Raw genomic sequence first — 26,071 nt, forward strand, 5'->3', positions numbered from 1 at the left:
ACTTTAATTTCATTTTTTTTTTCTTCGTAATATATACACATATATAATGCGAAAATAATTGAGTATTGATGAGTAGTGTGTTTGCTTCGCCAATTACCAATTACTTTGCAATAACCATGATGATGAATGCACCACCATTTATATCTTTTTATATAACGCCATAAACCAATCTCCAAAATATTATGCCTGTATTTATATCTATGCATGTAAAATGAGCAGGGAAAAATGTAAAAATCAACGATTAATTAAAAAATAGCTATATCTAGCTTCGTTCATATGCTTAACCATCGAAACCAATTTTAGTTTCTCCTGAGTAATTTATTTCACAAAAATGTTGCATTCTGCAGAATTTATGTATATCTAGAATTCCTTCGTATTTATATAGATTTAAAAATTCCATTCATTAGAAATAAAAACAAGCAAATTTCAAATGCGATGCAAATCAACAAATCCAGAAATATAACATAAATAAACAATCAGATCAGGTGATGCCCGGTTTTGCATTTCTCCAATAAAGTCTTAACTAATTTTTAAAAATTATTTAATTTTTTTGGAGAATGTCTTAAAATTTCTTGCGGTATGGTCATTCGATTTTGATAAGGTTTTGAATTAATATGTAAAATTATCGAAATCATATAAACATCTACTAATATATCAATCTTATCTAGGAAATATAATGAAACAGGTTTCATGCGTTGATTTGGGCTCATAAAGCAACAGGATTTACATATTAATACAAACATATCGGCAACTGGATATAATTTCCATATAATTTTCTTGTCGGACAGACTTTCCAAATTTATTTTCAAAAACACGGAATTAGTGTTGTATATTTAATTTTTATCACCCAAGAAAATATTTTATGATGATTACGGTGGTTGAATTGCATCTTTGATAAAAGATAGCTTAAAGGTTACTATAATCCGAGAAAATTAAGATGAAAGAGTCCACCAAGTTATCCATGAACCCTATGCAATTTCAAAAAATTAATTATGCAATTTTTCTAATGTTAGAGCGAAACCAATCATCAGGGTTAGATAGTAGTTGGCAATTAAATAAACCAGTTGAAAATTTGGAAGGGTAACTAGTGAAAAAATATTCTAGCATTATGAAAAATAAAACAGAAAAAATCAATCTAAAAATATTGTTAAAAATATTCAATATTTACGGAAGTTACTTAAAACTAAACCAGTGATTTTGAATAAGAAGTAATGTGTTTGTAATTTTGAAATTTAGTCGGTCGGTAATTTTTTTTTTGAAATTAGACCAATTTTGGATACTGTGTCTGTAACCTCCTCTTATAAGATAGTCTAAATGGTCAAGCATCCCCTTCGTAAATGTTTTCTTATTACCTTTGACAACGCCTTTAAAGTTATCCTTTTGCAATGCGTGGCATTCTCTTCTTAATATTTTGGCATATTCAAATTTAGACTAACAGTTTTTGTCCGCGCAGTGGTAAATCAACGAAATTTTCTTTCCATTTGTATCTCTAATTTAGGATTTGGGATAAATATTTCTGTTGTTGAGCAATCGTTTGAACATTCCGACATTTGGCTGCATATTCATTTCTTTCTTAGTATTTTATTTACCACATTTGATTGAGAATAAGCAGATAGATACTTGATCTTTAATTTTCAATTTATGTTTTCTCGTCTACTGAGAATCCGTCAAAAAAGATAGGCCGCCTTTTCACTTTTCGATTAGGGGTTTAAAAGTGAAGCCTGTCCCTGTTGACCCAACAACGTCATATCTACCGTAACTCAGTTATGGTCATTGTTTCTTGTATGTACTACCTCTATCGTTGCCCGCCTCACTAATACAACGGATTGTTTGTCAGTTTACCTGAACTTGCCAAGTTTCCTTTTTCCGTTTCCTCCTCTGCGGCGATTTTAACCTCCCCATGCTCAACTGACCTAATTATCCTAGCTTTCTAATCTCTTTCAACCACCCTTTCCATTCTTCCCGACTACTCTCCTCTTTCTTGAATACTTGTTTTGCTCTACTACACCAACCAACTCCCTATACACGCCAAAGGGGGGTGTAATTTTTTTTCGGCAAATATAGTCATGTGGGGTATCAAATGAAAGGTTAGTACTTTCACACAGTTTTGTCATTTGCTGAAAAGGTGGGGAGTACCCTACCGAATGTCGTGTCAATAGGTGTAACCGCTTCTGAAAAAATTACTTGTGACAGACAGATGGCAGATACAGGGACAGACAGACAGACGGTCAGCCAATTTTAACCTTAAAAACGAAAACAAGTTTTACTGAGGTCCTTTCCCCGTGAGTGCGGCAACTGAAAAGCAACGTGCAAGTAGTCACGTTTTTTATCTAAATACCCATCAAAATTCTATCTGAACGAGCGTATCTAAACGAATCAATTGAAACAAAAAATATAACAACTTTATCAAATTTTCTAATTTCCGCACCTGGGTTCATTGTTAGAGCTATAAATAGCCTGAATATTCTCACCATATGAACTTTGGGGCATGAATTTCAAAAAGTCAATAGTGGTGTGATGCAAACTAAAAACCAGAAAAAAACATCAACGATACAACATCAGTAATAATATTTGAACGAATTTGTGAATCATTTGAACAAATTTGATATGATAAGAATTCGTCTGATGTGATAACTGGTTAAATCTACTCGTACATAAACATTGCATCGATTCTCCCAGAAAATTCGCGGTTTCGCACATACTTACTGACGACATTATTGGCAAATTCTCCAATAATCGAGATAAGATATTTACGCACAAAAACGTATTTTTATTTTATTTTGTCTAGATTAGGTGCATTTCGACTGATATGATAAAATTCTAAAGCATTCGGAAAAATGAAATTTATAACTAAAGATAGATAGTGAAATATTCGGAATAAGAAACAGATAAGACAATGTTTTTATGCTTTCCAATGCATTGCTGCCTATTTTTAGATAACCTTGCACTCAAGTTCATTGCTAATTATAAATTGCAGAAGTGTTCTAGCAGAAGAACGAGAGCGGTATATAAAATATTATTATTAAAATTATCAGAGCTTTTGGAAGAAGGGGTGGGCAGGGGTGTTATGTGTTGATAATAAATAAGCATTTGTTGATAAATGAATTTCAACGGTGATTTTTACGGAAAACTGCAACCGTCATCTAGCTCAACCATTAATTTACGCCTCACAATTATAATATTTATTACCCCCTAAACAATTTCTTTTTAATATAAAATTTCCGCAGTACGAAGAACTTATCTAATCTTGGAATTTCTGAGAACAATATAAAAAAAAACAAAACTTAAAGTAGGCGTAGCGATGTGTTGCACGATTACTTAAAATTTTCATATAGGTAGCTTCACTTGTTATATTATTATATGTATATTTTATTAATTAATAACCACAGACCAGCCAAAGTTAAATTTATATTTTTTTAGTAATTCATTATTACTTATTTGATTTTTGTGGTGCGGAATCCACTTTTTTCTAATATGCCCTATTTTTCAGAAATCTTAACGCATTTTTGGATATCATAATTGGTAGAGATAACCAGGAAAGCAAAGGTCAGGTTAAAATGTTAGTTAGTCTTTAGTTTTCAGTTTTTTCCTTAGGGAATGAACAAGCGACATACAGCCGGTTCAGACCTTAGGTGACCTAGCCCAAACGAACAATTTTGTTGTTTGAAGATTTGAGCGGGTCGTAACGATTCACACCCATGTTGGGTTTTTGCATCAATATAATTGGAACTAGAAACAACGCCCCAGCTCCATAGGGAAGAAGTGCGGCAGCGTCCGAAGAGTTTCCTGCCCTGACGGCGAAAACGTCAGTAATTTTAGCACCAATCGTTCTTAATCTTCGAATCTTATTTTGCTTCAATATATTTCTTCAAGAAAGTACTAACTTACGTCTATGTGTAAAAAACAAACTTGAGTCCAACATGTTGTATTTATGTGGGAAATCCCCAAAAAATTATATATTCTAATCAGACGGACCAGTTACTAGAAAAAAAGACCAACCGTCACAATTATCTAAAGATAATTCCAACAGTACCGCCAAAACTTGAAAAGAAGAGGATTTTTAAATTTTAATTGAAGCATTCAAGGTAATTAAATATTTTAGTATAATTGAGGTAATTTAATATTAATAAAAAGGGAAAAATCGATTGAAAGGGTAACCCGTTATCATTTGAAAATTTCAAGAAGAAGTAGAGAAATAAGAGTGACAAAAATAGGATAAAAGATGCAAAATTGCCACTGGAAAATTCAAACCAGTACACCAGAAGTTATGCTGAAAATACTAGCTATGTCTGAAAAAATAGCAGAGTTCCTGGTCAAATAAAGATAGGCCGCTAAACAGGCAAAACTGAAATAAATAGTAAATTTCCTACAACCAAACCGAAGGCAGATACTTTATGCTTTAGACTATTCATACAAGTGCATCTGAACTTGCATATACCTTAAGGTGATATTGTCGTTTCAAAATTTCCAAGAGATAAATAATTTTCGTATTGAAAATATAACTTTGACTCACTGTAAACTTGCTGATAATGTCATAATCTGCATTGTATTTTCTAGTTTTGTTGATTACATTACATTTCACTGGTTACTGGAATAAATGTTGGGGAATTTTGACTGCCAAAATTTGGGAAAAAACTGTTTAAGACTCCATTTAACACTTTATTGGCATTATTAAAATTTTTTAGAAGGTTTGATTGATTGTTTTCTTGGAATGGGAAACTTTCTCTGAAGTGCTACCGCAATCAAAAAGTTCTTGGAATTTATTTCGAAAATTTGGAAAATAAGATTATTCATCAAAATTGATATAGTCCTCTTCAAAGTAATAATCATCAATTACAATGCTCTTATACCAGCACCCGATCCAAGCTTCGAAACATTTTTTATATCTAATGTTTGATATCTCCATCAGAGCCACCTTCAATTTCTTCATTACCTCCTCGATCTATAACGCCCAAATAATCTTCTTTACTGCCTGACCTAGCAAAATACATAATCCTCAACAACGGGGTTTCCATTCGTTTTCCGAAAGAAATAGTAACTTACTATTATTAACTTGATTTGAGCAGATATCGTCACGGGTGGTATGCACGTACCCTTCGTATGGAAGCATCGCTATTTTTAGTTTTCATAGGCTCTGAGAATGCCCTTGAAAACAAGTAACCCCTTTTTGACCCTCTCGCTCTCCTCTTTGAAACTACTGCCAAAACTGATACCCGATTGGCAAAAAATCCCCTTCACACCTCCCATGTAATAATCAACATGACTATATTAAATGAAAAAACTACACTCTCCTTTTGGATGTATGGGAACTGCTCCTAAAACTTAACGTAGAATGATGTCGTTCACTGCATGTGTGTGAGTTCATAGTTGTAATCTTTTCACCAAATTTCATGTCAATAGGTTTACCTGGTTCTAAGAAAAGTGGGTCTGACAGGCGGACATCGAACCGATTTTAATAAGGTTATCTTTTGTTGTAAACTTTGAAAGAAACCAAATTGACGGTATTTTTTTTATTATATAAAAAAAAATTGGAAAAAATTCTACGATTCTCGTTACATTTTAAGCAAGCCCCTCAGAAATAGTTTAGTTTTTTGTTCTTTAAGTAAAATTGCGACCTGGAGACATAAATGAAGAGGGTGAAAAATCTATATCAAGAAAGATAATGTAAAATATATAATTACTTGCTTGCTTTCGAAGAAATACAGTAGTGAGTGTTGAAAGCTATCGTTAAAAGTTTCAGCTGAATTTAATTCCAATGACTGCAGCTCTGGCTCTCATGTAAAAAAAACAAAAGAAAGAAGAACAAACAAAAAATCACCCTTTTTTTCTGAACAGTGTACCCCCTCATAAAAGAGCAGAATGCCAGGCACTTGTAATGTAATTGAAGTAATAAAAACTTGTTGTTTCTTTTTCGTTGGTGTGGGTATTTATTCTTGCAAATAACGATATTTCGGGAACCACTTGTTCCCTTCATCAGTGCAAACAAGTTGTTCCCTTCATCAGTGCAAACAAGTTGTTTGCAACAAGTGGTTCCCGAAATATCGGTATTTGCAAGAATAAATATCCACATCAACGAAAAAGAAACAACAAGTTTTTATTACTTCAATTAATTAATCGTTGGAAACACCGCATAATTTCACTCTGACTTGTAATGTGCCTGACAATATTTCGAAAGCAAATTTCTGAATGATTTCTGTAAGAAGGACCTAGTAAGCCTATTTTACAACAACGGAGTAAGCGCGGAAACAAACACAAACATCCATGGCGGAAGTATCGCTAACGCCAATGAGAATCTTCTCTTGCAAATCGGAGAGGTTGTACCAAAAAATCATAAAATAATAATAGAGACATTGGCGACATTTCTGGTAGTACGAAAGGGTAGAGCTAGTATCTTCACTAGATGAGAGTATGACTTATACCTATGAACCCAAATAACTCACTAATGAAGTTTATGGTGAGTTAGTCATGCCACAATCGTACAAAAGTCAAGCTCATCTTAATACTACTAAATAACACTGAACGTAGAGCCTTCTAATAACGTTGATAATAGTTTGGTTTGGCTTGTGGTGCCCTAGCGACGGGTAAATCCATTGTTATTTTACAAGCAGTCGTTTCTGTATATTTTTTTTTGGTAAATTTCAGCGCTTGCTATCACAATTCCTAATATGCGTGTAAACTTAACTTTTTACTACCTTCCCTAATTTTAGCCGTACATAAATAATAAATCTAAGAACTCTAAAAACCAACTAAATTATCCCATTCTCGCAGCTACGTATAATCACACTCGCATATACACAACAAATTATCTTCCAGCATTCATAAATCTCTCAAGAACATTTCTTGGCAAATCATCCTCATTTTCCCCCCAAAAAAGTTCTTTATATACAAAACATCATGGAAAGCGGTTGAATACAATAAAAGAAAATTGGTATCAATGTTAAGAACAAGAAAATGACGCATTTCCTTGAGCTCTGAGTCAATGTAAGCACATTTATCTTTTTCAAACAAAATTTTAATTCCGAAAAGATTTCTAGAAACGCCTTCGCTTTTCACTTTTTCGCCCCCAAAATTTCATAAATATATACCTATATATATATTGGTGCTTATGTACAAATATATATATGTAAAGTTATACGAGTGTGGGGTGTTGATGTACAGACGTATCGTCATTTACATTCCGGATCAAGTACTATAAAAATATCTATTTTTAACATTTAGCGCATGCTGGATTTTTCTACTAAATATGAAACTTGTTATCGTTTATGGATGCTTTCTCTACAGAGAAGGGAAAATAGATATTTACGGAAATAATTGATTCAATATCGATTAATTTACTTTGATTTAAGGGGGTAGTCTTGTGTGATGGGTAGTTATATAAAATTTAAGGTAGCTGCTTTTTTAACTTTGTGATAAGTTTTACTGAAAATCATTGAAGGAGATTGATTTTTTGTATCTCACTGCCAAAAATGGCACCAAAGGGGTCCATGATAACCCGTCAAATTCTTGTAGAGCCAAAAATTCAAATCAGTAGGAAAATGTAGAAAAGCGTTGGCTCATATCGGTGTGTCTTGTTTTGCTTAAAAAGCCTTATCAAATTTGGTTAAATCTCTGTATTTCTATCTGCCTATTATATCCAATTTACTCAAAATCACAAACCAATTGTCATGAAATTAGATGCAAACATGGTGCCTATAAAACCTTTTACATGCAGCGAATGGTAAGACATTGGGTTAATTTTATAATTTTTTTTTTTTGCAAATCATGTATAAAAATCGGAAATCTAGAGGACAAATACATTCCATCCCAATATCTACTCAAATAAAGTTACAAATAATATATTACTACCTTTTATAAACTTAATAGGAAACCCCCCTTAGGTTGAAACCTATAAATGTAAACCTTTGTGACAATATAGATGTTAACATACAACTTTGTTCATGAAATATCTTTCATATTTCATATAGCCAGTTGGATTGTTGTGCCAGTGATTATTATTATTACTCAAATTTTTTTTCAGAAGTAATGTTTGGCCCTCTTTTCGTAGGATAAATATGATCACAGGAGGACTCAAAATCCCGTAGTTTATAATGTGCTTATGCTTCAGCCAAAGCACCCAGGTTTTTACCAAAGGACAACTAATGGTTTTATTCGGAGCTGAGGCAACTAATCAGAGGCTGCCTCACATCTACTCTGATCAAGGCGGTTTTCACACTAGATATAATTCGCATACACGTTGTGTTTGTAAGTTAAATTTAGTTAAATTCAGTATTTTTCAACCCAATTCAGACTTTTCCAAATCCATTTCCGAATTTTCCATTTCAAATTCAGACTTTTGCATTTCCAGTTCAGAATTTTTTCAACATTTGATCAAGTTTATTACCAACTTTTTACCACTGGATAAGGATGGAACTGGGATTCTTTGGAAAAAATCTGGGTGCTGCTCATTCTTTGGAAAAAAATCTGGGTGCTGCTCATCAATTTTCTAGCATTATTTGCTTTAATAAAAAGGTCTGAGAATATAATGGGGTTTTTTCGGGCGGGTAAGTGTCTAAAAGTAATAGTAATGCGACAATTTAAACTTCTCATACCTGGTGAGTCGTTTCGAATGTCAGAGAATATTAACGAACACGTTTTTATATCTAGAGATCATAAAAGAAAGCAATAACGATTGAGCGCAATACATTTTTACCCAGACGGTCCATCAAATCGATTATCATGATGAACTGCTCAGATTTATTTAAAGATCCCCAGCTCCATCCTCATCCAGTGGCAAAAAGTTGGTATAAAACTTATTAGTAAAATATTGAAGAAATTCTGGATTGGAAATGGAAAAGTCTGATTTTGAAATGAATTTGGAAAAGCCTGAAGTTAGTTTGGGGAGTTTTGAAATTAGTTTGGAAAATTTTGAATCCAATTTCCAAAACCTGTATATATTAAGGAGCGATCACCACCTGTAGTCGCTTTCGATCACGCGACTCCCAGGGTAGAGGTGAAGCAGCCTCTGATGTGCAGACTCTGCATATATAATAGATGAACCGGTCAGCTGTGTAATCAAAGTGGTGTAATTGATATTAATGTTGCCTTCAACTCTGGAAATATTGGAGAGAAAATTCTTGAGAAACTTGTTGATATACGGTTCTAAACAAAGCACAATTTAAATTTTGTTTCAAATTCAAATTAAGAAACTCGTGAAAAAAATTAATTACTGAAGATAGGCTAGTCCACCCCTTTATTTCTCAGTATAAGAGATACCAATCGGTATCCGTTTGAAAGCGGGATTTTGAGAAAATCGTGTTCAAAATGTTCAGTTTGCTTCACGACGAACTCTAATTCCCACAAGTATTTAAAATCAAGAAAATTCAGACAAACACATATTTCGTATAGACTATATCTTCAAAAAAAAGTAGAAAAATAAAAAATATCGATTTCTCAAACCTGGCAAACGAAATCTGTGAATATCATAGGGAATATTTTCCTTGAAAATTTTCAGTGACACTACCTTGACCGTCTTGGAAAGAGCAATCCATTTTTCATCGCATAAGGACGAGAATAAGATGTTGTATAATCACTGACGCATTCACCTTGATAGTTTCATCAAGAAAACCAGTCTGCAGAAACTATTGGCAGACAAAATGTTTTTTTTTTTGTGAGCTGGTAATTAGTTTCCTCTTACTATGAGAAAATTTAGAGAATTTAGTGACATTGCTCGCTAGTTAATGAGATACCTTTGCCAAAACGTGTATTCATTCCTTCAGTAATCGATATTATCTCTGGTCAACACAGAATCAACGGCACCCATAAATACTTCATGTCATCATCTAAACAAACGTACTATTAAATAACCAGAAATATTCAATGCACACGCGGACAAAAATAAAATAGAAAAACAAATGTTATTTTTAAAATGAATATCCGCCTCCGCTTCATGGAAAAGATATTTTTAGAAACAAATATTCAAAGATGTGCATCGGAATGAACTATGAAAATCTTGAAAATCCGAATGACTTTAAATGAATGGTCAAATTTCTCCTAAAAAAGGAAGATTAATCACTAGGAACCTATCATCTAAGCTCTACATTACGAACTAACAATACCTTACAAATGACAAGGAATTGTTTTCAAAATAAAAAGATTTTCTCAATATTCTACTTTTCTACAGAGAACAATATGCAGTTTAATCCTTGAACTAAATTTTCTTTCTTTGAACTTTCTCTGCAAAAACATCTGCTTAATAGATGGCTACGTTTGCAACCAGACATGACCTAGTTAAGATGATTACTAAATATGACTCAACCACGTCAATCACGAGATTGACTTAAGTGGATTTTGAAACAACTGAAACAGTTTCATATTTTCTGAAATTGAAGATTGTTTCTGGCACCATCTCTTCATTAAAGTAGGCCGGCCCCTTATATTTAAACTTACCTGTTGAGTATATTCTAAGTTTATTGTTGCCAATTGTGTTTCTCATTCATAAATGTCATAAACTACTATGAACTTTACGATATTTATAGATTTCAGTTTCCTCCGTTTTACATCTTGTAAGAGAAAGTGATAATATATGTTTCTCGAAGATGCAATCATTGGAATGTGAATCGCCAACATATCAGTATATTTCTGATAGTTAAATGGATGAAAACAATTCGATGTTGATATTTTGCATTTATCAGTATTGTTGAGTGGCACAAAATGGGATATTGGAAATTTCCGATTGTTAAGAGCAACAAGTGCAGGAAGGTCATTCCGCTCAGATTAAAATGAAGTAACAAAACGCATCGGAAATACCAATGTTAAATTTAGTTATCTACATTCATATTTGATATTTACGTTCCTAAATATGTAGAAAAAAAATGTATAGGCTGAATTGGAAATATATTACAACAAGGACTGCAATTACGAAATGATGCTACAATATTTCATTCAATATCTAATATTGTAGTCATTATAGAACCTCCATTTCCATCAAACATCGCCTCCCACTATGGAGTGCTAGCAGAAGGAAAAAATGGTCCCTGAAATAGGGTTTACATTATTAGAATAAAAATGTTTGGATAGGACGAAAAAGTCTTTCCATTGTTTCCATTAAAGGCTTGACAATCGTAAAAGGGCTTTATGAGATTGAAGACGCCTTTAGATGCGGTAGCAGTGACCCTGTATTCACGTAAACCTCTCGTTATACTCTCAGTTGGTCTCATTATGAGTAAGATGAATACGAATTTGGTATATAACCAGATTGTGCAGCGCATCACTTGAAAATGTTAAATCTGTAAAAATTCGACACAAACTGTCACCAAATACAATATAATGAAACAACAGTTTGATGGGCGGGAGTAGTAACCCTTGGTAAAGTTCAGTATACAGCGTGAAAAGCCAACAACTTAGATCACACATGATGCTTCGCTTTCGACATCACCCAAAAATATTAAGATTGTTCGTCGATTCACAGTTGCATAAATCAGTGAAAGATTGAAGGTAAATATTGAAAGTGCCCACTTTATAATTCTGAAAGTGCCAACACTTGGGTTAAACGTGCTTTCTAACATTTCTACTTCATTTTAAAAACTGACGGAAACTTTTTTGCAACAAAGATTAACTTAAAACTTGATTCGTAACAAAATTCCTGAAAGGGCCAACATCTAGTGTGAGTGTATAGAGTAAACAGAACTTTCAAATTCAAAAATCGGTTGGCAGCTGGTTCCTGAGACTAAAGAGGAATTGCATTACTTCTTCATAAGATTCCAGCTGCCTAGGTAGACTTGCTAAGAGGTAACCAGGAGGCAAATGGGCTAGCAACCCTATAAACTGAGTCAGCACCGTAGTGGCACCGGAAAATGCTGAATTCACATTAACTTGCTGGTTGTAATGCGGTGGGCGAGTGTTCTGAGGCATTGCGCAATCAGACCCGAGCTTGCACGAGACTCATCTGAACTTTCTCCGGCCACGAAGCCTAAGCAGAGGTTGTCTGCTATCATGAAAACTAACATCGCCCTCCGAGAGAACTTACCTCAGGAAAATTCCTGGGGTATCTCGGCCAGGTTATTCGCAGTTGATTCTTGTGGGAGTTTCATGGAGATTGTCGTTGTCCTGATATCGTGAGCGGAGCTCCTTATGAGCTCAAATGTGCAGCTGCGGTATACAACTCTAGCCCCGTACCGCTTAGTTGCGGTAGATACACTTTGCCTCAACCGGTATGAATGCCAAGCCCGTAATCAGTATAAACTGGTATCGCTTTGCCAGTCATAGTACAGCTCTGATTGTTGTCTCCAAATCAATCCGTGTCCGAAGAGAACCGTGGAAAACTCGTGAAAAACTCATTCAAAACCACCAGGTCATAGCTGTTCATCAGGGGAAAAGGTGGAGTTTTAAATTTGAATCTAAAAAATAAGGACTCTACTGCTGACGGTGTGGGACAACTCGAGCCTAGCGAAGAAAAACGAATTCACGGCGAATCCTGGTTACGCCTCAGATACCTTGGCAGCTTTTCTACCGAAACATAAATATTTTAATATAACCGAAGCAGGAGGAAAAGGCAATCATTCTCAAAATTTACACTAATAATAATTCATTATATTTCGCACTTTGATATTTTCTTAAAAAAAATTTCAATATAAAAGGAAAAGATAGAAATAACAAAACAAAGATGTACTCGTATTTCGACGTGTACAAATATGCATGAACAACGAAATAGAAACTAACTGAACGAATATTCCATAATTCAACATTTCGATATCAAAATCCTAGTATTCTATCTAAGGGCGAACGTAGGTAAAACAACAAACAGCAGCTTTTCTGAAACTCTCCGTTGAAGCAAAGGCTTTACCGATGACCATTCGGAAATTTCCATTCGAATTCAGATTCGAGGCGCAATGGTGTGTGAAGCGTGGTTGCAGGGAGTCCATAAAAACTCCTCCAGAGCTTGCTCGGATAATAATACGGCATTGTAACTTCTAGCCTTCTACCCTTAAAAATAAAGAGAGTCTGTCAACCCACCCCTCCAGCGACGTGCCAAACATTCCGCACAAGCGTTAATTCTGCGCAAACCTTTGCGAAACATTTTGGATAATCATTTGAGATTGAGGTTATTCGCCCAATGGCTCCCAGCCAAACACAATCACCACTGGGCCAGCAGATATTAGGCCTGAAAAACTGCTATTAAATTTTATAGAAAAAACGTTATGGATTTTCGAATATTTTATATTTTAAATTTTTAAGATCGGATACTAACGATATTTTTCTGATTTTTTTTTTCAGGAATAGCCGAATATTCATTTTTAGGTATGCTTTATTCTTATATTTACTTTATATATTTATATTTCACTGAGATACATAATTTTGAGATGCTTTTTGCTGCATCTATTTCCAGCTGTGATCAATAGCCATAGTTCCTTAGAGAGCGGGTCTTATGTTCGTGAGTTAAAAAGAGGAAAAAAGTATCCTCTTCTTTAGTCATTGTTTCTTTTAGCATCAGGGACGGCTCGACTATATCGAGCTCGCGACTTTTTTCTGTCATTTGGCTTCATCTAAATCCAATGGCCTCTGGGTTGTTTTCCATATCGAAATCTATGGACCAGCCTTGGCTAGTGAGTTCTCGCCAGCGCGGATCACGTAACCATACCATCGACGATGCCTCTCTCGCAATTTCTCCACGAAGGGTGCAATTCTATTTCGATCGCAGTTGGCCTCATTTCTGACGTAATGGAATGTTACGCCACTGATCCAACACAACATCTTCTTCTCCATTAGCGCAAGGCGGCATTTATTGTCTTCGGTAATTGCCAGCATTCAGAACCATAATGGTCAACAGGGAGAACGACTTAGCTGTAGATTTTTGGTTTCATGCAGTTCACCCAAGTAACGCTGATACGGGAAATAATTTAATAGCATAGTTCACAGTTGGCTGATCCGAGATGCTTTTCGGCAGGTTACGGTCACTGGCAGTGATGCAGTCGGAGACTGCTGCATTAAGTACTCATTCCACTTTTGAACGCCTTGCCCAAAATTGTCTCAATAGTTCCGCAGTTCTTAACAAAACCTAACTGGTTCTTTATTCACGGTAATTTGAAAGATACCGTGAATTTGACTGTCAAGAAAGCACTGAACAACTATTATGGTATAGAATAACCACCGAATCGGATGGTGATTAGAATATTCTACTGGGCTACTCAGAGTGGGTTCCAACTCTGCGCCTTCCAGAGCGTAGCGGTGATGGCACCGGTCACCGCGATTTCAGTGATTTAATCGTAACTTGAATTTGAATGGTGCAGGCAGATTGAATTGCTCGAAGTATTCCCGCCATCTGTCCACTTGAGCCCACCGGCTGATAAGCAATGTTTTTATCATTAACACTACAAAATTGGGCAGTGCACTCCTCGTGTTGGCCTTTGACCCTATGTTACTGATTGCCATAAAAAATTTTCCCTAACGTGACCATTCAGATCACTCGCAATGACAATGTAACCATAGTCTATTAAACCGGTTCCACACGTTTGCTGCTTGCCACAAACTCCAAACCTTGACAAATGTGATGATGTGAAATGTGATTGATTTTGCATATCAAACATCGTCATCGTTTGCAACTGCATTACACTAGCCACAAACATGCAACCAAGTTGTTAACAAACTTGTTGATTGCAGCGAGACCACACGTCTGTGGGTAAGTGCGGTTGTCGCAACTTGATGGACCAACCCCAACTTGCCGACAAACGTGTAACCTCGCTTCATCCAACAACTTGCTTGCGCGCCTGTTGCTGGTATTAAGCCAGTTCCGCTTGCCGCAAATTGAAGACCTCCAAAAACTTGCGAGGTGAGCTACAATTCTTTTGCAATTTTGTAGAATGAACATTCAAATTCGTTCCAAGTCGATAAGTTTCGTTTACAAACTTCATTTCATATCGCTCCTTTTTCTCGCACTCACGTTCCTGGTCACTAGACCAGATACCCATTTCACTAAAAACACCCACGTGCGATGTGCTGACGGCAGATTCCCTATGATATGTGTCAAAAAACCGACACTGCATTGTATTGGCAGCAAGCGCTAATGAACCTACACATATCAAACCACACACCCTGTGGACACTCCAGACTGTCTACAAGCGCTAGCATACCTACACAAACCAAGCTAAATAGTCTATCTACACGTTGGCCTTTGCCACTGTGTTTTAAAGTTTGACAAACATGTGGGTATGCCTTAACAAGCATCTGTTCAGCAGCTGCCAGACAGCGTCTTTCTCGGCAGCTTTTCACAGCACCGTGAAGAGCACATTTACCGAAACGCCTCTTCCGAAGGGTCCTTGCAGCTTCCTTCAGTGAAAATATTAATATTTAGCGTCCAGATGCGGATTCGGACCAGTTTGCTTACGTGCTGACACAGTCTATTGGTAAAAAATTCTCGCTGATTCCGTGATAGAATCGGGGTCGCCCAACCATGCCAACTAAGATAGGCACCCTAATGTTTTTCCAAGGCTTGATGTTGTCAATTTGCATGATCCCTTTTTTAATTGAATGCGTTTTCTTGCTCGGCCTGTTGTAGAATCTATCACTAGAGGAGATCAGATAGGATTCAGCATAATTCAACTCCTTTTGTTCCCTGACCTCAGTATTTCTTTATTTTACTGAGGATAATACTGAATGCATCGCCTCGGACACTCCTTTACTGGACTTGGAACCAGTATAGCGAAGTTGGCACTCAAAAGAACGATTACTTCAAACAAAAATTTGATAGCAATAAATCTACGCTAGTAACATGTTATGCAACCCAAAAATAATTCAATAGCAGTAAAGCGGAACCGAGCGGCTTGATACCTTGCGAAATCAAGTTCAACCAGTCGATGCCCATTTCCATATGTATCTTTCGTAGTAACTTTGGCACTAGGCACAATGCACTAAATGTCAACTAAAAATAATTGTTTTGCCAGCGATAGTGTCACCTAATCAGACGTGAGGTATGCAACTCCATTCTAAGCAAATCAAGTGCGCCTGCTGCTATCGTAATGTGCTCATAGTGGAAACCACACATTTTGCTTAGATAATAATTAATGTGTTACTAGATCTGGTGTCTGCCCGTACTATAAGTATGTATCTGGTTGAATGTGGGCATATGGGAACATACGTTTGTATATTATTCATAATTTCAATGAAGCTACTTGCATGTGGTGTAATGAATACACATTTACTGAACGAAATCACTTGAACCAGGCGATGCGATCGAGCAAGGCCGTTTTACAGTTGAAGGAAATTCATTGACTAAAAATAATTGTCACTTGGATTAGCCAATGGATTTTTTTATCTTGAAATGGTTATCAGCTGAACTACTTGTTTCCGTGATATGGAAATGCAGGTAACATGATCAGTGATCAGGCTCGTGATCATTCCATCGGAGTAGCCACCCAACCTCCTTTGGAACAGTGCATTCACTCAGCCGTGGTTTAATGCATTCCAAATAAAATACCAGCTCCGAAAAAGATAACATGAAAAGTAACCAAAAAATCAGGCGCCAGTGCGGGGGGTAGCGCATATTATCACGCTTGCAAACAAGTGTCCAATGTGTTCGATCAATCTATTTTGCCGCTCGTAGCTTTCCTGTTGTTATTGAGAAGCAACTCACACTGAAAGTGAAAAATGAGATACGAGTGAGGAAAGCTCTGAGCGTTTGAGTTCTATTTGTGCTAATAAAATATAATATGGAATCACGCCATAGTTGCTAGGAGCGGAGAATAGCCCTATCTTTTTCATTTTTGTTTTGAGATCAGTGAAAGTTGCCCGGGGGGTGTCAGTAGTCAGACAGGCAGCACTCCACAGAGCTAAGGTTATTTCAAGTTCAAGACAAGATAATTTTTCATGGAACGTGCGATTCTGCTGTAACGTAGAATACGCTTCAATATTCTTTTTTATTTGGCTAGAATCTGGGTGTGCTATGCCGGCAGCATTTTCTCCCACAATAAATCCATATGTACACATTTGTGTCTGTATGCATCTTTTTTAAGAATACTCGCCTCAGCCAGTGAACGATGCTATTTGTTTATAAACAAACACCTTAATTGAGTGCTAGCTGCTAGGTGGCCGCTTGCGTGTAAATTGGCAAAATGTTACCGGGACCAATGCAATATTTGCCTTGAGTTTATAAATAGAAGGAAAAAAGTTTGACTCCAAATATCTCTATTTGTTATTGGCTAAAAATAATGCAAATATATTTAGCGACCATTATAACCAACTATTAGTGGCGAAACAATGATCAGGCGATCGTGAAACCCCAACCCACTTTCTGGTTGTTGTCAGTTACTTCTGTACCTTTCCCCTCAACCTGACCGCTATCTAGTTCATATGTGGCATAACTTATCAAATATGACTCTCCTGGTTACTATAGCTTACTATAATAATATTGCAAAAGTTGAAGCGGTTTCCACAAGCTTCTCGGCGCGATCATTGCCTGATATGATCGTCCGATTTGTATAATATTCACATATAAAATCATCACAGCCTTCATACGATCCCATGCACTCTTCACGTGATCAATTCTCTCTGTTTTGGTGCTGCTTCTTTCTTTTAAATATAGTAGTGAATTTTGGTGTCGCCCGAACATACGTATCCACATATGCATATGCTACAGCCGTTTGCATTTAAAATTTCACTGGTCTTCGCAGGCATACTAAATAATCAAAACTGGGCTTGACCAGCCCACGGGATGACTTCTCACCATACGTTCGTGGATGGTGTGTTTTATCATATAATTTCTCGTCAAAGGGCCAATACATTGCTCATACTAATTTCAAGTGAAATTGGCTTTATCAATTCAAAACAGGTAAAATTCAAGGTAGTTGCTCGACTGGGGTTCGCCTACTCATCACAATAACCTTAATTTTCGTCATGCAACTGCAATGGTTGTCCATGCATTCATCAAAAACGCTGTCGAAGGCGATGATTATTTATATTATACCCACTGGCCGTGTTTTCACGCTCTTCCATAGGAGATCCCATTTAAACAAATGAGGGCTGATAAACTCAGTCGGAGGTTATCAGTGCCACTCACTTATCCCCGAAATATGTTCAACTAAAAAAGGAGCGACTATCGCGATTCAATAAAAAGCTGCCTCCACCTACTCAGCGTTTTTGATAATTACTCGTTCAAGTTTTCGCTTAATTAAATATTACGCTGTTCATTAGCGTGTGTACATTTTTTCAGATGAATGCTTGGTATGTATGTATGTTTACTTTTTACATATTGCGCATTTTGAAAGTTTTCACAGATGCCGGCTCAGTTTTTCGCGAAAAAATCGCAACGGGTAAACATAAACAATATCCGGTGTTAACCCCGTGCTAGATGAATGGACTTTCATCGAACTTGATGCCTATTAAAAAAGAGCACAACTAACTTCCACTCCAATTTGATAACTTTAAATCTAAATTATTATAGGAAAAGATGTTTTTGTTACTCCACCAGCTCTCATGGCGCAAGTGGAGGAGGCCCTCTCAAAACCATTACTTGGATTCCAAATTCATGACCTTTCCTTGGCGTGTTCTATTCTTGTTGCATGGACGTCACTTTGTTTTCATTTTCCATGGACAAGATGAGAACTTTGAAATGAGGAAGACTATGAAAAAACTCGTTATTTATCTTTTCTTGCTTTTCGAGTAAACTGACAACTAAAACATTTTTAATGGAGATTATAATTGACTAGAAGGTTGACGCACCACATTCGGAAAACACTTCAATTTCAAAATACCTCTTGATGGCATTGAGTTTTTTAAAAGAAAGTTGTTTAGTCCTGTCCAAGGATAATAACTTTTTGTGTAATTGTAGGAGCATTAATAAAAACTGAGTGAACAACGTTGTTGCTATCGGCTCCTATGCTATTGCCTGATTGATCTAGAAGAAATTACAGTGAAAACTGAGGCAACTGGTTCCCAAAACACAGTATCGAAAACGGAAATGAAAGATTTTTCAACTTAAAAAAAAATCTTCATTCTTCCAGCAATATTGGCTTAATTTTAACTTTCTCAAAAAATCGAAACTTTCCTGTGCTGGACTGTTTCGCAATATTTTCTCGTTTTCCGCTCCACAAGCATAATTGTATAAATAAATCAATTTTTTTGGTTTAACTTATTTTTCTCGTCCTGTTATACAGTGACGTTACAGATCCATTTTGGTCTTTTTTCGGTTCCACTCGTTTTTAAAGTTTTATGTAAAACAAAACCTTAATAAAATCGGTTTTCTGTCTGTTTGTCTGTCCGTCTGTCTGTCTGTTCGTCACACGCATTTTTCTCGGAGACCGTAGCAGCGATTGGCATCAAATTTGGTGGAAAGGTAGGAACTGTGAACGCTCACGCATACAGTGAGTTACATCCTTTTACGTAAAATTTAAGGGGAAAGGAAAAGCCAAAGGAGGATGTAAATTTTTTTTCACCAAATATACTCATGTGGGGTATCAAATGAAGGATCTCGATTAGTACTTTCTGAAGCTGGTCTTAGTTTTGACATTTGTTAGAAAGGCGTTGAGTTCGGAGGGTCAAAACTGGTCATTTATTTTACGGGGCCATTCTCAGAAACTGCAAAACCGAAAAATCAGAAAAAAAGAAAAAAAGAGTAGGATAAATTCACACTCAAATGTTTTTATAAAACAAAACAAAAACACTATTAATCTTCTAATCTTGATTTTGTGCTGCATAGTGCCTGTACCTTCTTTGTTCGCTATACAGGCAATTTAGACATCGGCTCCTTTGCTTGTAGTGGTAAATAGGCCAGAAAGCTTAAGTTGAACGCGCCATTGGTGATAATTCACGACCAATTATTTTTCCCTGCAGATTCGAAAAATATTGTATATACTATCATATAGCTGCATTTAATGTCGTTAGCACCCAAGCCCTTGTTGTTTCTCAAAGTTATGGATATATTTTGCATTTGTTGCTAGTAGCTAGGAAGTGCACCGTTATTCCTAATATCCCAGGTGCATCTCCATTTAGATGAGAAAATGCGCTTGGCAATTACTTATAAAAAAACAAGGCCGTCCCTCCCTGTTCCTTAAACTGGCTGAGGGGAGCTGAGTTCCCCACAATGATATTTTTAAGGTCGTGTTTTAAGAAACACTAACAACCAGATAGAATAACATACGAATTCGATTAGCGTTTTCATATCCCTTTTCTGAAAGGTTTAGCGAGCAATCTACTAGAAGACCTACTTATATCTTCCTTTTCATGAAGCAACGTAAAAACACTGCTCTTGGGATCGCAAGTTCATTTACAAAAATTTCCACTTGCTGGAAAAATTTCAAATTGCCTAATTCGTTAGCATAAATCTTTGCAGCCTCACCCCAGAGTGGAAACCAGCTTGCTCTCTGTCAATCATGTTTTGAGGTATTCTGTGATGCGTTCCACGATTATTTTAACTACTACCTTTGTAACGGCAGAGAGTACGGAGTGCTAATATAAAAGCTTATTATATTTTCTATCCGTTTTTCTACTGCACGGAGATATAAAAAACTAATCTAGTTCAAATTGATTGGGATTAGTACAATACCTCGGCCGTCAAATGCACACCATGATCCAAAACTTAGTTCCACGAGTAGGAGTATCAAAAGAGGACTATTTTTGAAAACTTTCACACCCAGAGATGTACCGCAGTTCTCATGCTACCAGATCAAACCTCCGTCCAAATACCATTTGATTCCTGCACAGGTAAGGGTCGCAAAGAGAAAATCCGTGGTAAAAATCGGCGGGCTCGGGGGGAAATTGTATGCCCCTTTTCTTCCTTTAACCCTATCTTCACTGAAATTTATATTTCGGACCCCTGACAAAACTTCGGGCCCGATGGAAATTTCCCCAATCCCCCTTTCCACTCCCACCTCATCTAGCCTGCCCAGACTCGTTAGGCGGTAAAATAATTACCTTTAGTTCAGCTTTCAGAGTTTGTCAGTCTCTGGTTAGACGAACGAATATTAGGCTCCCCCGCTGTATATGCTTCAATCCACTAACATGATAACGACTGCTTTTGGCTTCTCATCATTTGGATCCTGTTCGTGGGACCTCCACTAACCTCTCACAACAACGGCCAAGTAATCCTCCTCTTCTGCAACTGTGACTGTCTATCAAATTAAGGAAGCAGTTTCAGTGTTCGTTTCTCCCCGGCAAAGAATGCCCTTCTATTAGGTATACATCAACGCAGTCTGTCCTACTCTACGGTGCAGAGGTATGGGCTGACGCTCTTGACAAGGAGGTATATCGTAAACGTCTCGCGCAAGTACAGAGACGGGGAGCTTTGCGGGTGGCGTCTGCGTACCGCACTGTCTCGGAACCGGCCATGATGGTGATCGTGGGAGTGATCCCAGTTGCCCTTCTTGCTAAGGAGCGTCAAGCCATATACAATCGCAAAAGAGATGAGCCAAGGGAGGTTCTTGCTCGCGAAGAACGGCAACGCACTCTAGACGAGTGGCAGCTCTCTTGGCAAAATTAAACTAGAGGCAGATGGCCTGCGCGGCTCATCGGCAACTTAGGTGCATGGCTGAATCGGAAGCATACTGACTATCTCCTTGCCCAATTTTTAAGTGGGTATAGAGGTTTTCAGTTTTACCTGCACAAGATTGGAAAGGCGCGATCTCCGGATTGTGTGTTTTGCAATGGAGTTGTGGACGACGCCCATCACACTTTTTTTTCTTGTGGCAGGTGGGATGGGGTTCGTCAGCAGCTCTATTTAAACACAGAGGATCTCTCTCCAGGCAACATTGTCGAAGAGATGTTGAGGAGTGCTGACAGGTACGTTCGAGTCCTTCTCGTTGCTAAGAAGATAGAGCTCGACCGGTGGAGGAGCCGGGTGGCAGAGGGTTCCTTGAACTGACAGTTCCCTTCCTCCTCTCCCCTCCCGTTGGTGAAAGGAATTCCCTAATTTGAAGGCTCCGCAAGGCCGGAGAGTTCGGGGACTAGCCGGAAGTAATTTGACAAACGGTATCAAATTAGCTCCCGGGCGATGGGGAGATGTTCAGTTGGTAGTCCGACGACGTACCGAACCGGGAGTCCAACACTGTGTGCGTAAATGCATTCACCCATCCTACCCAACAAAAAAAAATCAGGCATACATCAAAGCTGTTGTCGGGCCCAGTATTCGCTGGCAAGGTTTCCTGAGATTGTCATGTAAACTTACGGCCGTTGTTTCGGATAAATCAGCACAATTTACGCAGCTGTTCCTCGTTAACTGAAGGTATCACATTGATGAATACTACTGCCGGATTCGGCTTTTTGTGATGAAGAAGAGGGGTAGTTATTACGATTTTTAGGAAGCATGGACAAATCCCGATGATTCTGACACATCATGAAAATGTTCGGAAATTATTACCACAGTAACAAAAGTAATTTTTTTTAAATACTTGAGGGACTGATGTTGCTGGGCCAACATGCCAATCTTATCTTCACAAAAGATCGAAAGTGGTGAGGAGTAATTAAGATTTACTAAATTAGATAGATGCCTCGTCAGCTTGAAAATGCAACCGCCCTCAGTCACCTTCAAGCGCCTAAGAGTCAGGACATACATGACCATGAACTCCCATCACGCTACCAAGTTTTTCGTTCAACGAAGCCCACAGTGAAACTTTATTGATCTTCTAAATCAACAGAAAAGTGATGCATGTTCATAAATGTTTGAAGTCTGGCTGATGGCTGAGCTTTCAATTGAGTACAAATTGCTGTTGAGAACATGATAAAGGTAAACGGTTATCGCCTTGTAACCAAAGATTCGACTGTTAAAAAGATGTCCGCAGAAGTGATTCCAAAATTGTTCACTGACGAACAAAAGAAAGCGTAAATGGTGAGATGACAATTAGTCTTAAAAGTGTGGAAATGGTCTTAATTTAAATTTTTTTTAATTATGTCCTGGATCCAAAAAAAGCGTTGTCCTCGAGGTAGTTCCGTACCAAGAACGCACACGCCAACAAGCCCAGGATCAACATCTTCCTTGATGTCAGAGGTCGTACCACCACCATCGTACTTACCAGAAGTGCTGAAAATGCAACCTGCTACTTACAAGTGGTCAAAAGGCTCGAAAGTCGCGCGTTACGGAAACTAGATTAAGAGCGTTTATAAACTTCATCACCACAACGGGCCAAGCAACACACCTTCGTTATCAATGTTTTCTCCGCCTGGAACCATACTCTATTCCTTCCCCGTCCTTCCTACAGCTTTAACCTAGCTCATTCAAACGTTCTTCTTCAAAATTCAGACTTATGTACATCACTTCTAAATTTCAGAGAAAGCTTTCCAGGACGCTTTCCATGATTGAAAACACCCCTCCTCCCATAATTCGATCGACACAGGCGGACGATATTTGGTCGAATTTTGACGATAGATTTTTATACATTTGGTAGCGTTGGTTTTGGAATGCACCTAGATCACTATGCAATCCAGTATAGGATCCAGTATGTTTTTTGATATTGGTAGGCGAATGTTATATTCAGGTATTTTTCTATGTTAGTCCATATTAGAGACCTTAGAATCGCTGTACATAACCTAAACTAGCTTATGTTGAGCCTCAAATATTTCTACTCTTCTATTCGTTCTTCTTAGTGCCCATTTTCAGTTGGGTCATACTTCAGAAATGCGGAAGATAATACACTGCAACGCCAGTACCAGGAAGTTTTAGGAGGTAACAAGCATTAGCCAGAATTCATGGGTATATGGACATGCACAGCATGCGATTCCAGTGCACTATACGTGCTGCACCACGGGTGGTAACGTATAGTTATCGAGGTGAGATGAAGGGGCTACCAAGTTCGTGGGATTTATACTCATTAGATTTTCCTCTACGACAAGATTAACCCATAAAGGAGCATAAACTTAAACCTTTTGGATGGACTATTACAAAAAAAAAACAAGAAAATGTTTTGCAAATTAGGGCTTTCCCCTTCCAAGCCACTTGAAAATTTGGCTTCTTTGATACACAAAAGACTGCATCTAAATTTAGTCTTATTTCGAATTCAGTCATGTTAGCACCAGGAATTCGCTAGTTGGAGACAGGCTGTCCAAAGCAATTTCTTGTAGTTCATCATAGTACTGCAGGACGTTGCCTGCAAGTTATTCAAACTGCATTTTTCGCATAATATGCAAATATGCAGTAGCTGAAGGTGGGCAACTAAGCCCATTTAAAAGATCCATTCCTATAGCCATACATAGTCGCTACGTTACGTTCCTCAAATGTGAACCTTCTGCGACTTGCAACACATTCACTATTTGCAACCACAATGCATTTATGGTTATATTCAAAAAGAAAACTGTCACACAATGAACTGCAGGAAATAGAGTCAGGCGTTTAGATACAATTAAGTAGGTAGACCTCAGACTGCATCTTGCAATGGCGGTGCATTCAACCGCTCGTGTGTGTGGGCATCTTGATTTATAAGTTTCACATTAATCTTCATATTTCCCTTATGGCGTGGAGAGTATCTTTTGACCTGTGGATATGAATATCATTATCTGCACACGTTGCCTAGGTATCGTAACTATCTATAATACATGATATAAGATTTCTTTACTATCATTGCCGGCGTCGTTGTCGTCATCAAATAGCTTTCCGCGCGTAGTTCTTCCACATGCATCCCGGCATATGCATATGCACCTGAGATTTTATAGTTCAAGTTATTTTTGTCGCAGTACCGGCTTTTGCCAGCTATCTACTGGCGACTGTACAAATACTATGCAATAAACCGGATAAATTCATTATGCTTGGCTACTGGCTATATTGACACTCTATACAACACGCGGGGAAAATATGCATGCAAGAAACAGAAAATCGGTAACTATTGAGAAAGATTAAAGCCTGCTCGTCTCCACGTTGCAATATTATTATGGGTAAAATGCAAGGCATGGAAAAATGCATCTGACGAAAAGTTGAAAATATGTTAAACTAGTTAAGGATTATGCATGAAGCTGATGTACTATGTGATTGACTCCGCCATAAAAAATGGAATGAGAAAATTGTGAGACTCGGTTCAAGGTATGCCGCGTCCCAAGAACTAAGAGTTGTTGATTCAATGTTGGACGCTTCTTATGTTAATTGGTCGTTAAAAATAAAATATGTTTGCAGCTAATCGACTGATGGTGTTTTACGATCGTTTGGTGTTGTTCATATTCAATTTATATGACTATATGTGGAGAAATGGTGGAACCGTCGCATTCCTTCAACCGCTGAAAAGTTGGCTTTCAACTGCTGCTTAGTAATACATTACTGGCGCATCGACTTAGTGTCACGGGCATTCACTACCTCAGTTTTTCATTCCGTTTATCTTTCTATCTTCGTGTTTAATTAGATATGGTGTCAAGATTTGTTTGTCATGCATTATCACGCCATGAACGTGTAAAGGTGCCTAAAATGTTAATGATATGTTAATGATATGTTCAAGATATGTATATATGTGAAATATGTTTTCTAGGATTTTTTCATTGAGGTTCTGTGCGTTTATAATAATATTTCGGATGATGACCCCATCTAAATGTCTCCTTAAACAATGCCAATAAAGACCAACTTGCGATAATACTGCTGATTTCCATTTCTCCATTCCCAATTGATATCCCTCTTAATTGTGAACATTCATTCACGAAGTATGGCCCTTTTCATAAACCATAGCAACTTTCCCCAAGATTGAGTATGCCTAAAGGCTCTTCCGGAACGACTAAGTGCATTTAGTCTATTACAGCAAAAAGCAATTGTTCAAGAGGTGTAGATCGCTTTACATAGCCTAGCCCGAGCTAATCTATCACGTCTGTGCACTTCATGGCTATTGAAGGGCAGAAATCATATTTTGGTCTGCTTTATTGTTTCAATTCAGCTCCAATTTAAACAGACCCGAGGCATGGCGGTGAGATATTTAGCGATATTATCGGTCTTGAATCTAGAGACTAAAAGAGTCAATTAAAGGCACTTATTTAAATTGAAGCCCATTTACGAATATAAGTGAAGTGGGCGAGAGCAAGAATATCAAACAAGCATATGCTGAGAAAACACCCAGGGAAATTCGAACATGAGCCATTTTCACACTTTAGTTAGGGCACATACAGAACTGCATGCAACATATAATATATATATATATATGGCTTCAAT

The 26,071-nt window shown here is 37.3% G+C and overlaps 1 protein-coding gene across 3 annotated transcripts in view; it reads left to right on the top strand.

The window, feature by feature from the left end:
• Window positions 1-26,071, top strand: part of LOC119647908 (protein phosphatase 1 regulatory subunit 3C) — an 83,821-nt gene that overhangs the window by 7,181 nt on the left and 50,569 nt on the right. For all 3 annotated transcript variants that reach the window (XR_005248964.1, XM_038049223.1, XM_038049218.1), the window contains exon 2: window positions 13,252-13,275. The gene's annotated coding sequence lies outside the window, so the exon portion shown is untranslated. The remainder of the gene's footprint in view (window positions 1-13,251; window positions 13,276-26,071) is intronic.

This window comes from Hermetia illucens, chromosome 2 (assembly GCF_905115235.1).
Source record: "Hermetia illucens chromosome 2, iHerIll2.2.curated.20191125, whole genome shotgun sequence".
Taxonomy (NCBI): domain Eukaryota; kingdom Metazoa; phylum Arthropoda; class Insecta; order Diptera; family Stratiomyidae; genus Hermetia; species Hermetia illucens.